The sequence below is a fragment of the Pinus tabuliformis genome, chromosome 4_2 (genome assembly GCF_031772625.1).
Source record: "Pinus tabuliformis cultivar Carrire ecotype Pingquan chromosome 4_2, CPIR1, whole genome shotgun sequence".
In the NCBI taxonomy this organism is placed as follows: Eukaryota; Viridiplantae; Streptophyta; class Pinopsida; order Pinales; family Pinaceae; genus Pinus; species Pinus tabuliformis.
The window spans coordinates 294,495,292-294,508,512 of NC_142304.1; positions in this window are offsets into that span (position 1 = coordinate 294,495,292).

Sequence of the window (13,221 nt, forward strand, 5' to 3'; positions counted from 1 at the left end):
ACGTGGATCCCCATGTAAAGAATATTTACTATTCCAAGTGTGATATTTCAAAATTTCAAATTTTCACTAATGACTGAATCCACGATTCTGTTACAACATGTTTGTCTTCATGCACTTCTCTTACATCCCATTGGGATTGGGAGTGTCCATCCCTCATGCAATCATGGAACAGTGAAGTTTATCATCTCAAACACTATCTTTGTTCGGAATCATACTTATCAGGTGTTCTCTCTTGTTATCAGTTCCTTGGTCTTCTTGCGATTTTTTCACGTCAAATCTGCCTGCTCATCACACCAACACTCTCCCCGTGTGATGACGAGCACACAACCTATCACGCGAATCAAGTTACTCTCATTTCACCACACCCCAACTGGCTTCACACATTCACATTGCTGGCATCCTTTCTACATTTCTGTGATGACCATGATGCCTGCACAATTTTTCACCAGTTGCAGGTGGGTGTTTTGTCATATATAGCACACAATGAAATTGGTTCCCTCATTTAGAGCATTTGCAATATTGTTCAAAAAATTTCTTTGTTCATGTCAAAATGGGAATCTGGCATCTCAACCAATTGGTCTGATTTTTATTCTATCTTGGGTGGCTATCATGCAGTTTATCATTTTCCCAACAATACATCCAATGACAACTTCATGCGCTATGATCTTCACCGTGTAACATCTTTCTCCTCAGAATTCTGTCAAGCAGGTGAGGCACTTCAACCTGCGCTGATGGCTATGGAAGGCCCTCACTATCTTGATATGACCAACGAGAATGATTAGATCTATCTATCTGTACCAGATTCTCATCGTGATCCCCTCTCTCAAATTAGGAATCCATCTTTTCAAATATCACTAGTCTTTCAAAACAACCACCACAATTTTTTTGATCCAATCGCTGAATGGCTGGAACAATCTTACTTTGCAAGTCGTGTTGGACGTAACAAGCTTCAGTCCTTCCTCACACTCGCTAAGAAACTTGGTGCAGAAGAACATACACTCACAAGAGGCCTCTGAGGTTTGTTGAAAAACGATAGTCACCGAAGAGGTAAGCATGTGTGTTGGGTGGTTTTGACACATCTTTCCGCCTAAAGGCAAGACCTTCTTTCTCGTGTGCAAGTTTGTCAAGTTTTTGTATTTTCTGTTGCACACTATTTTTTATCTGTTTTAATCACTTGTATATTTGTGGTTGCAGGTAGGGTATGCCTACGGTGGCTTCACTGGAAATTTCATTTCACGTAACCCCGACCGTTTAACGTAGGAGTAGGAGTAATGTTTGCTTTCTCGCTTGTCTTTGCTTTCTGGTTTGCATGTTTGTTTGCTTGCTGACTTGGTTTGGTTAGTTGTTTGCTTGCTTTGCTTACTTGTTGTCCTTTCACTTACTATGTGTGCTTCACTTTGTTTTGTTTGATTAATACCATGCTATTTTTGGGTTTTGTCAATAAGTGCTGCCCTCTACTGAGTTCTGGCTTTTGAATGAGTATGTGCTTGAGATTGAAAGAGTCTTGTAACACTGCAACACTTGGCCAGTCCTGTGTCCGTCTTCTCTGTGCTTGGTTATATCCTTCGACCGATGAAGTCTTGACGAAAAATACAAGCCGTTTGCAAGGGAAGATTGGGTCCAACCATGAACTTGTGTCCACACTGGGAAACCCCATGCCTGTACTTAGGCTTTTGCTATGTGTGTTCAAGCTCATCCAACTAGTAGAAATGAAGAAGGGGAAAATCTAAATGAGCATATCTATGTCAAAGGTCTTACATGCTTATTTGAGGGAACAACCTCTTCTACTCTCAATAAGTCAGGATCCCTCTTCCGCCCCAAAATTAACTAAGTGCCTATGCACAGTCCTCTTTAAAAAAAATACAAAGGCGAAAGAAGAGAAAGGCTTCTTGCGCAAAGAGGTGAAGCATGCAACTCCACCAAGGTACTAACCAGGCTCACTGGTAGTGGATAAATGCATGTGTTCCTATGTGACTTCTCCGGGGTACTGTCCAGGCCTGCTGGCAGTGGAGCAACACCAGAGATGAAAACTTATAATCTAAATTTTTTTAACTCGCGAGCCAAACTACCCTTCCCGATTTCGAAACACTGTGATCAAGTTGAAATTAGTTGTTGTGTTTGACTGAGTTGGTGAAAGGTGAACCATGTATGTCCATGGGATAAGTGGGGAAGCTGAAGTAACCCGCACAATGATTCAATAATCCCTGAAATACCAAGGCCCTCTGCTATCAATGAACCAAACAGAGACGCTAGAATTCAACCAGTGTGTCGCCAAGTGTTGTAGCGGCCGCAACACCCTCCAAAATTTTGGCCTGCATCCAATTTCGAAGCCTTCCTTGGGTTTTTTCTTGATGTTTGGAAGCACTTGGGCTTATCCCGTGAAATCGTGTTGAGTCTTTGCACCCTCCTCACTTGATCATTCAATGAACAACTTTTTTCATGTTGGTCACAACGTCACGCTTGCACCCATGTTCTGTTCATGCACAAGGTCCCACTTCATGTGTACAAGTTTTATTCGATATGTAAACATCTGTCGCACTCACACACGAAGTTGTATGCACTATCACGCAAGCATCGTTGTGGTTGTTCAACGACCTATCAGAAGTGTCGTTCTTGTCACTCACACCGTCAATTAGTCACATTGAGTATACGTTGTCTTGATGGTTTGAGGCATCTTGTTGTCGAGTCATGTTGAGTGTGTGTTTTCAAAGTCGCATATGCACAAGTTCACTCACTCACACACTTAGCCATTTTGTTGAAGTTCTAACAACTGGATCACCCTCCAACAGTCGCACCCTCGCTAAGCTGCATTGCATAGTTTCAACCCTCAGTGAACATGTATTGTTGCCTAGAATTGCACAGAACTTGAGGTTGTCTCCCAGGTAGCCTACACTACACAATCCTGGAATCGAATTGACCGACTATCATCCAAAACAGCGCAAAAGTTTCTCAGCAAGCCATCTCAATCTCCGCTACCCACAAGCGAATACACCAACCCTCCAGCTGGTCAACCGGAGAGTTTGACCGGGCAGTGACCTCGGGACACAATCACCCAAAAAATTGCATAAAAGCTACACAGCATGCCTGTTCCGTTGACTAAAGAAATTGCATAGACATGCCGGATAGACACCCTATGTCCTTCATTATCTCTCTCAAAAAATTTCTCAGTTTTTCCAGCTAGTCACCTAGACAACCGAACTGCTGCTCGCCCAGAAAAATGCGTAGTTTTTATGAGCAGTCACCCAGCTACCCAGCATCCAGCTCATCTCAGAAATTGCACAGGGATGTTCAGCAGGCCAACCTCCCAACAATTGCACAGTTTTTTCCAGAAGCACTCTTGCAGCCCGCTGCCATCTCCCTGAAAAAATGCTCATTTTTTCCCAGCAAGCCTCCTGCAACCCACTGCCAGCTCCCTGGAGGAATTGCGTAGTTTTTACTGCCAAGCCCCTCCGCTGCCTGCACTATTTCCCTCAAAAAATTGCGCAGATTTATTGCCAGCTGAGCCAGATCCCGCAGACAATCACTACTGATCCAGATTGTCCATCTTAGTCTCCCAGTGGCTTTTGCGCAATTTTCATCGGTAGTGCCCGAAGCCCGCATCGTGGCTTGAAATCTACCTTGCTCAGTTTCAAGAGCCTTGTCCTCTCTCCTGGTCACCTGCATCCGAAGGAGAAAGATAATGCATCATGGTAGACTAGGATATTTATGGATTTGATGTCGTCTCGTCATGAGTGATTGCAGATATAGGTACATGGATGAGTCATGACACGACGATGAACGAGATGAGTATGGAGAGCACATGTGAGGAGATTTGTTCACAAATGAACGAACGAAGAATGCACACGAGGATATTTTTTCGTGAATGGACAAAGCATGCGAGGAGATTTTTTCACGAATAGACAATTCATGCGAGGAGATATTTTCGCGAACGGAAAATACATGCGAGGATATTTTTTCGCTAACGGACGAACACGTGAAGCATGCCAAAGTACAAGCGAAGGATCGAAGTACACATGTAAAATCAAGCGAACACCAAGAACATCGAAGACTTCACACACCTTGCCATGAAGAGGTGAAGCTATGATACACCAAGAGAACATCCATTACTCAGCGGCACTATAGCTCGACATGGACACCACTAACAACATGAACATACCAACACTATCATGTCGAGTCGTGTCATGAGTTATGTTGTCCACACCACTACTGTGGGCCATACTGTTGTAAATCAATGTAATGTAACATGGAAGTCCAAGAGACCCACATGTAATATGAAGAGTCATGTAAAGTTGAAAAGTCATGAAAGATAAAAAGTAACAAGGGCCAGTTTTACCCTTGGCTATAAATACCCCTCATTTGTACATGAAAAATACTTTTCACCTTGTCTCCTCCCACATATATTTGAGAGTCTGTAATCTTTTCTTTGAGGAGCGAGTAGTGTCTCCAATGCCCCGCTTACGGGGTTAGTGATGTACAATGTATCGATGTGTCTTGGAACTTTTGCTTAATTCATAAGCCTAATAACATGCCAACATGTTTTCACACATGTATTGTAACTATTTGTAGGACTAACTTGGAACACTTGTAATGCATGTTGCTTTAACCTGTGTTAAAGCAATTGAACTATTTCAATTGCTCTAATACATATGTTTATGAAAATGTGTTGTATAAGTTGTTAATGTTGTCGCGCTTGTGTGGGCTGCCTCGTCGGACACTAGACAAAAAATTTCCCATAAACTTGTTATAATGGTTGTCGCACTTGCGCGGATTGCTCAGCTGGGTGTTGTACATGCTATTCCTTCATTGTGTGTTTGTGACTGCCGCATCCATGTGGAATACTCCATTGGAAGCTGCGCATGTCCTGTTGTGTTGTGTGTCTCTAATAGAGTTGGGACTCTTCCCTTTCGACTAGAGACTCACTTCCACCCTCTCCCTCCGCTGTGAAAGAACCTTGACACAAGTAACACTAGCACTCACCAAGCACGCAAACCTCACTGTTCAAAGATAAAGCAGACCACTCTCACGTGATGACAAGCAAGAGCTAAGGCATATCTTTAAGATAATGGAAACTGGGCCATCATACTAGATGGGACTCCTACACCAAATGGTGTGAGGTCTAGTTGGGACTTCATATTGGGGAGATCCCCTGAATGTTGGCGGGTCTAGCACTGTCAACAGAGTCTTAGACCATGACAGAGAGATAGAAAATCATGTTGACTTAGAAGGTTCCAATACTTATCAAGACCCTTTGAAGGATGAAAATGAAGCACATCTCAGATCAAACATGAATAGTTGAAGGCATAGAAACAAAGAGAATAACTTGGCACCGATACATTACAATGAAGTCTCGTATCACAGTAACCAAATTATAGTTTCACAATGTGAACACAAGAGTGTTATTTTTTCTATGTATTTTCGCCACATTATTGGTGGAATTTAATTATGTAATTTTGAAAATTGGAAAATGTAAAATGTGTGGAATCCCAAGGGTCACACATGGAATGTGAAAATTCACTAGGAAGTCCAAGAGTCATGTAGGAGATCAAAAGTCATATGGGAGCTCAAGAGTCATGACGGAGGTCAAGAGTCACATGGGAGGTGAAAGGTCACCCAATTTGTTATAAATAAACCCTCATAACTCAAGCAAAGGAATTTTAGCCTTAGCCTTTCAAGCTTGGCATAGGAGAGAAGATCATTCTTTTGAGGAGAAAGTGGTGGCTTAATGTTCCACTATTGTGGCTAGTGATGCATCATTGTAATTGTGTATCTTAGAACTTTAAATTAATGTTTGGAAGCTCTCAGAACTGACCCACTTTCATGAATGTATTATGAATGTTGTAAGACTATTATTTCATGTTTGTGTTTCATATGTACTAAAGAAAATGAACTATTTCGTTTGATTTGGTATACATATTTGAATTGTGCATCCTTACTTGATTTCATGACTATCCTTACTTTGTGAACTCTTTCACAGGTTAATTTATGATTCTTTCTGTATACATGTGTGTGTCTTTATTAGGATAGTGCTATCACTTTTCTCATAAAGGCTCACTCTATCTTTTCCCGTTCGTGGAATTACCTTATATACATTGCGATTGTGTGCTTTATAGGGCTAACTTAATTTGTTATCTCAAAGTATGTGTGCTACCTTATGTTTTAATTGTAGTAAAAAAAAATCTATAAGAATAAATGGAAACCAGGCCTTTGTTCCATATGGGGACAATGTAAGGTCTAATTCAGACTTCATACTGGGGATAACCCTTACTGTTGGTGGTATCCAACACCGTTAACAATTGAAAACACATCCTTTCTCTTGGACCAAATATGATTATAACGAAAAGGAAGAGGATCAAAGTTTCTTTTTTCTTCGAAGGTTATACTTATAGGCTTGTGATATGATATTGTTGTAGATAGAATTTTTGAGGACACTAAATTAGAGACAACTATGGGATCTGTATGGAAAATGAACCTGTCCAATCATTTTTTTATGTTTCCAAGACCAAGGAGCCTATTTCTCTAGGCGAATTTTCCATTTCTTGGATTTATGTCTATGAAATTATGATCAACCATTATGTTTTCTAGTTTGTCTCTACATGGATCAAGGAGATACACACCACCTCTTTTTTCTTTGCGATCCGTTACCAGATTGATATTTCTTTCAAGTATGGAAAAATGTTTGCTTTCTAAATTTTACTTAAGTGCCAAGGAGTTCCAACATTGCTCCTTGTCTCTGTAGTGGGTTGGGCGATAAATATTGCAAATTGTGAAAGTATTTCCATTTTATTTATTATTGAAATTAGCCTTTACCCAATGCAACTCTCGATGTGTATTTTGTATATCTATGGTTGTATGATTCCATATCTTATATATACCTCCTGATGTGCCTCTAGCACTTATTACTATTCCTTTAAGATCTTTACTGATTTTCTTGATTATAGAGACCATTTCTTCCCCAATATGGGCTCATGAATGAGAAGGACCGTGGGAATTTTTTATCTAACTAGATCTCTTATTACACTTATTTTTGGAGAGGTTTGAAGTCCTATGAAATTCCAAGAGACCATAATAATTATTTACCTTGGGAAGGGGTCGCAAAGCCATTGACTCTCCCTTCTCGGGTCAGAGATTTTTTGTTTCTTTCCCTTTCCCTAAAAATGAGTCCATGGGTTCCTAAATGCCCAATGCAATGTCTTTTTCTGCTGCCTCATCACAAAATTCCTTATTGGACTTTATTCCATATCTCTTTTGTGATCCCTCTGGGGGTTCCACGGTTTCCTTAGCCTTGGTTCTAGTTAAGATGCCAGCAAAGGAGGGAGCTAATTTGTAAGAGGGAATAAGGGGCGAATTAGAAGAAAGAAAAGTATAATCATCATGCGTTGATTCACGGGACCTTGAGGATTTGTCAAGATTTATAGGAGGTTGGAGATTATCTCTTGTTTGATCAAGTACAATAGTTTGGAAATTAGAGCTTGGGTGGGGTGGGGAGGTTTATCCTTTGAAGCCTCCACGTCCTCCTTCTTGGAAGTTAAAGTTTGCTAATCGTTAGGATCAACAAGAGTATTGGCCAGGATTTCAAAAATGTTGCAAGAGCAAAGAATGGAATCTCACGAGGGACTTGAAAGGTTGGTATTAATGGGATGTGAGATAGAAGGTGAAGAATGAGGAGACAAAGGAGAGATACTAGGATGAGATTGCCCATTTGGGATTGGGTTTTTTTCTGGTATTGTTGGTTTTATGTTTGACAGTTTCCCATTGCTCTTATTTGTTTTCTTGAGTTTCTGTTGCTGATTATTTTGGAAATTTATTTGCAAAATGACCATATTTGTTAAATACCTTGCATTTGAAGGGAATATGCTCATAGTCAAGCTGTTGTATATGTGACCAGTTGTCAAATTTGAGATTTATTGCTTCAAGAAGGCCTTTGCCTAAGTCGACCTCCATGCAGATCCTTGCGCATGCATGCATGTTCTCTTTTGGATCGCTCCAATCTATGTATTTTCCAACTGCATTTCCTATTTCTCTTACTTAGTCATCTCCCCAATAATGGAGTGGCATGTGAAGTAGACGAACCCATATCGGGACTGTGCTGGGGATGTCGAAATCTGTATCAAATATTGGGGTCCATCTATTTAAGTAAATACCTCTCAAATCCATGAAGTATGGCCCATTTTTTAAGATTAAATCTCATTATTCCTTAGTTTCGAAGTAGAAGGTGTAAAAATATATTTCACAAAAGCGAACTGATATTTGCACCTTGATTTTGGTGTACTAGTTATGCTCAGTCCACTTGTGTACCAATTTTGTTGAAGGCTAGAGACTAGTGAAATGCCCTACCAGGCCTTGATCAATAAGGGAAATAATTGCCTTACAAGGAGCTGAAGGTGGCAAGTCGATTTTAGGGATGGATTCCAAGCGTTTGACAAATTTTGAGACTATAGGCCGATCGCACGAAGGACTAAGGGAGGATATCAGAGAGAGGAAGTCCACTTCTGTAGGGTAAGGCGTGCGGTGGTGGAGGGGTGTGGGGGATGACATCCCCCAATAGAGGAATCCATAGGGGACATGGGAGTTGGAAGGAAGCAAAAGTAATCAAGGTTCAACGGGATCATTGAGCCGATTAGCTCAAACAATCAAAAAAATCCTTATAAAATTGATATTAATATTTTTGTCAATGCTATTTTTGAATTAAAGTCACAAAATTTCAATAAAGATCACAATGAACTATGTTACATATATATCTCTTCCCACAAATAATCTATGCCAACATATAGTATTCTATGCATGGGTTGATTTTATGCTCAATAAAGCAAATGTTGATTTGTGCAAAGGGAAATTTGACTTAAGAAACCTGTGTTGGAGAGTGTAATTATATATCCGGTTCCAAAGAAGGGCATGTTTCTTTAATTTTCAATAATATATCTACTATTTATTAAAATATTAACTTTGATTCAATCCAATATCTAGTTGAATTTCTCAAGTCTAATTGATCCAGGTGGATATTGGTGGCCACCCGCCTATTCCACTTGGACCCTCACCATTGTTCTGTCAGTTTTTTTTTTTTCAATTACCTTAATTGTAGCAAAGTTTACTATTTTTGGCAGTTTTTCGGGTCCTGAACTTTCGGAGCCATTTTGAGGCCCTAAATGACGGTTTTTTGGCAATATTCCTCTAAGAGATTTCTTTGAAATCACATTTTTAGTTGTAGTCCTCGGTGAGATATTTCAAATGAGGTATCATGTGGGTTAAACGAAGATAATATGACCAAGTTACGACCCTGGGAAGTTGGCTGCCCAACTAACCCCAACGGGGCCCATAAACTCTTGGTGTTACATCTCCTTGGGTTAGGATTTTAGTTGTTTAGGGTTTTCTCTTATTGTTCAATAATAAAAAGGCCCTTGAGCTTCATTGTAACTCAGTTTCAGAGGCATGTAGCCGCCACATCTCTTCTCAGAGATAAGCTACCATCGCCCGAGCTAGTCTCATTTCCATTCTGTTTGTAAGCATATTTCATTATTTGATATTAATGAAAGGAAGTGTTATTTCTGCTACATCTCTGTATTTATGGTTATATCTATAATTTGTTGCATTCCTGTTTAAAATCAAATCAGTGGTATCATAGCGATTTTCTCTTTCTCTGTTTTTCTTTTCATGTCCCCAACAAGGTCGGGATATAAAGGAGTTAGGGCTTGAACTGGTCGAACCTTTGCAAAACCAACCTCGTAAATCCCAATGGCCTCCCATGGGGGAAGAAAAGAAAGATGAGGGAGCAGGATATCCTATCAAAATATTGCTCAAGGAGGCCCTCGAGAAACAAAGGAACACGATGATAGATAACTTTGCCCAGATCCTTCAACGGTTGCCCATTGGCAGTGCATCCGCATCCAACAACCACTCTGGAGGCTCCACACCTTTTAAGGTACAAGTAAACTTTGACATTCCCATATTTGAGGGCCAAATATATGAAAACGCCGTAGATAAATGGTTGAATATGCTAGAAGGATATTTTTTTGTTCATGATTTTTCCAGCCAGGAAAAGATTACTTTTTCTCTTCTCAAAGTTGTCCCCCACGTCAAGGACTAGAGGGAAACCTATTGTGAGCAGAAGGATGAAAGTACGACCTCACTGTTTTCAGATGATCCCACTTGGAATTCATTCCGGGACGCCATTAAGGTGTAGTACTACCCTGTCGGGAGCTACGAGGACAAATACATAAAGTGGACCACACTGCGACAGGGAAGGGACAAAGATGTGTCAGAGTCTACCAATGCTTTTCATATCCTTCGCACGAAGTTGGGTATCAAGAATTCTGAGAAACATTTGGTACTCAAGTACCGTGGCTGCCTACATAGATACATCCAAGATGAGATGGATTTCTTGGATATCTCCTCACTCAGCACAACGTACCGATACGTCATCAAGATCGAGCAGAAGTTTAAACAGAAGAAGCGAGACTTTGGATCTGCAAATTCAAAGCAAGGGAAAGGTGCCCCCAAACCGCAGAACAAAGGACAAAGCCAAGGTGGGATGAACGAGGACCACCCGCTAAGGCCACAAGCAAAGGAAAACACTACGAAGCCGAAGAGGGACACAAGAAAGTGGTGTGAGTTCCATAAAAGCTCTACCCACAACACAAGTAAGTGTCGGGCCAAGTAGTCACTGGTGGTTGAGCTGAAGGCTTCAAAATAAGATGCATGTTCTGACTCTGAGTCAGAACCTGACAAGGGGAATGATAAAGTGAAGCATATTATTGATGCGGATCCCAACACCACCGTCACCACCACAAAGATCCAGAAGGAGGAACCTGAAGATCCAAAGGAGGAGGAGCATCTCTTCCACTCCCAGATATGGGTAAAGGGTTCCTCGCTATAGTTCATTGTCGACAAAGGCAGCTAAAAGAACCTTATTGCAACAGAGGTTGTGAAGCAGCTGGGCTTACTGACCACAACACACCCACAATTGTACACCATCAGGTGGCTTCACCAAGGACGGGATCTATGCGTGAGCCAACAATGTTACCTTCCATACAACATCAAGCCCTTCATGGATGAGGTATTATGTGACGTTGCTCCCCTTGATGTTTTTGATGTATTATTAGGCCAACCATACTTGTGGAAGCAACATGCTGTGTATGAGTCAAGGCCTCACGATGTAATTGCTACATTGGGAAATAAGTTGTACAGGATACCAAAGGTAGCATCGCTTACCACCATATCTCTAGTTACTACAAAACAATGCAGTAAGCTCATTTCCAAAACCGGGAAATTTGTTTTCTTGATGATACATCCTCAAGGAAAGAAGAAGACGGTGGCCATGACCTCCAAACAGGGAACCTCCGCATGAAAAATACTGATGGAAAAGGTCATGGAGGAGTATGAGGACATCTTCACCTCCCTTGCAGGGGTGCCTTTGCACTGTCAGGTCAAGAACTCCATCGATCTGACACCAGGTGCACTGTTACCCAATGGACCAATCTATCGGTCCTCTATTTTGGAGAATGATGAAATCAAGAGGCAAATTTAGGAGCTTCTGCAGAAAGGTCACATTCGGTCGAGTTCATCACCCTGTGGGAGCCTGATCGTGTTGGTACAAAAGAAGGATGGGACTTAGAGACTCTGTATTGACTATTGGGTGCTGAACAAGATCACTGTCTGGAATAGGTACCCGATCCCACGGATTGATGACCTTCTGGACCAACTCAAGGGGGGAAATATTTCAGCAAGATTGACTTGAAGTCCAGATATCACCAGGTACCAATCGAACCCTCCGATGTGTGGAAGACTGCCTTCAAAGCCAAGGAGGGCCTTTTCGAATGGTTGGTTATGCCTTTTGGGTTGACGAATGCTCTTGCAACCTTCATGAGGCTGATGGATGACATCTTGTGGCCATTCACCAACTCTTTTGTAGTGGTATACTTGGATGACATCCTGATCTTTAGCCAGAGTTGGGGAGAGAACCTCCACCACATCTGACATGTTCTCCTAACACCACGACAACACAAGATGTGTGCCAATTTGGAGAAATTCACTTTTGGCATGACCCAGGTTCAGTATCTTGGATACATTATTGATGAAAGGGGGGTGCATGTGGATCCAGCCAAGATCTAAGTCATTCGAGATTGGCCAGCCCCAACCACTTTGACAAAGCTCCGTAACTTTCTGGGTCTTGCCAATTTCTACCGCAGGTTCGTGTTGGGGTTCTCTCATATCACTTGGACCCTGAGTCAAGTCAACAAAGGAGGAGTGAAAGCAAAATTATTTTGGTCTGAATCTCAGCAGAAGGCATTCGCAGAGTTGAAACATTGCCTCCTTTCTGCACTAGTGATCACATTACCAAACTTGCAACAACCATTTGAGATCGAGGTAGATGCCTCTGACTATGCTATTGGGGCAGTCCTTACTCAACAGGGGCATCTAGTGGAATATCACAGTGAGACACTTTCAGACACAATCTGAAAGTATCCCACTTATGACAAAGATATGTATTCCATTGTGCAGGCCTACCGACAATGGAAGCATTACATTTTGGGGAAGGAAACAATCATCCACACAGACCATCAACCCGAGCAGTTCATACAGATGCAAGGGAAGTTGCAGAATGATTGCCATCAGAAGTGGTCAACATACCTGCAACAGTTCCATTTGAATATCAAGTGCAAGAAGGGCAACACAAATAATGTTACATAATGCCTCAGCGAACCACCGATCATGGTGTTAACCACCATGCTCAACTCTGGTGGGAACAAGACTTCTGATTGGCCACTTCTCTACAAAAGTGACCCATAATTTGGCCACACATACCATACACTCTTGGAGGGTCAGCAAGTTCTAGATTTTCACCTCCAGGATGCTCTATTATGCCACCTGGGACACCTTTGTGTTCCTACAAGTGAGAGTGCGAAGCTGATTTGGGAAGCGCACTATAGTCGGGTCGCTGGGCATTTCAGGGTCGAGAAAACGGTGGCAGTACTGCAGAATTATTTCTATTGGCCGAATCTTCGACAGGATGTCAGGAAGTACATCAGATCCTGCACTGCCTGCATCATTTCCAATTCGACCATCAAGAAGAAAGGTCTCTATACTCTGCTTCCTACCCCTAGTCGACCTTGGGAATCCATCTCTATGGATTACATGTCAGGCCTTCCTTCTACTAAGAATGGAAACGAATGCGTTTTCGTGGTTGTCGACAGATTCTCGAAGATGGCCATTGTGGCGACTTGCAAG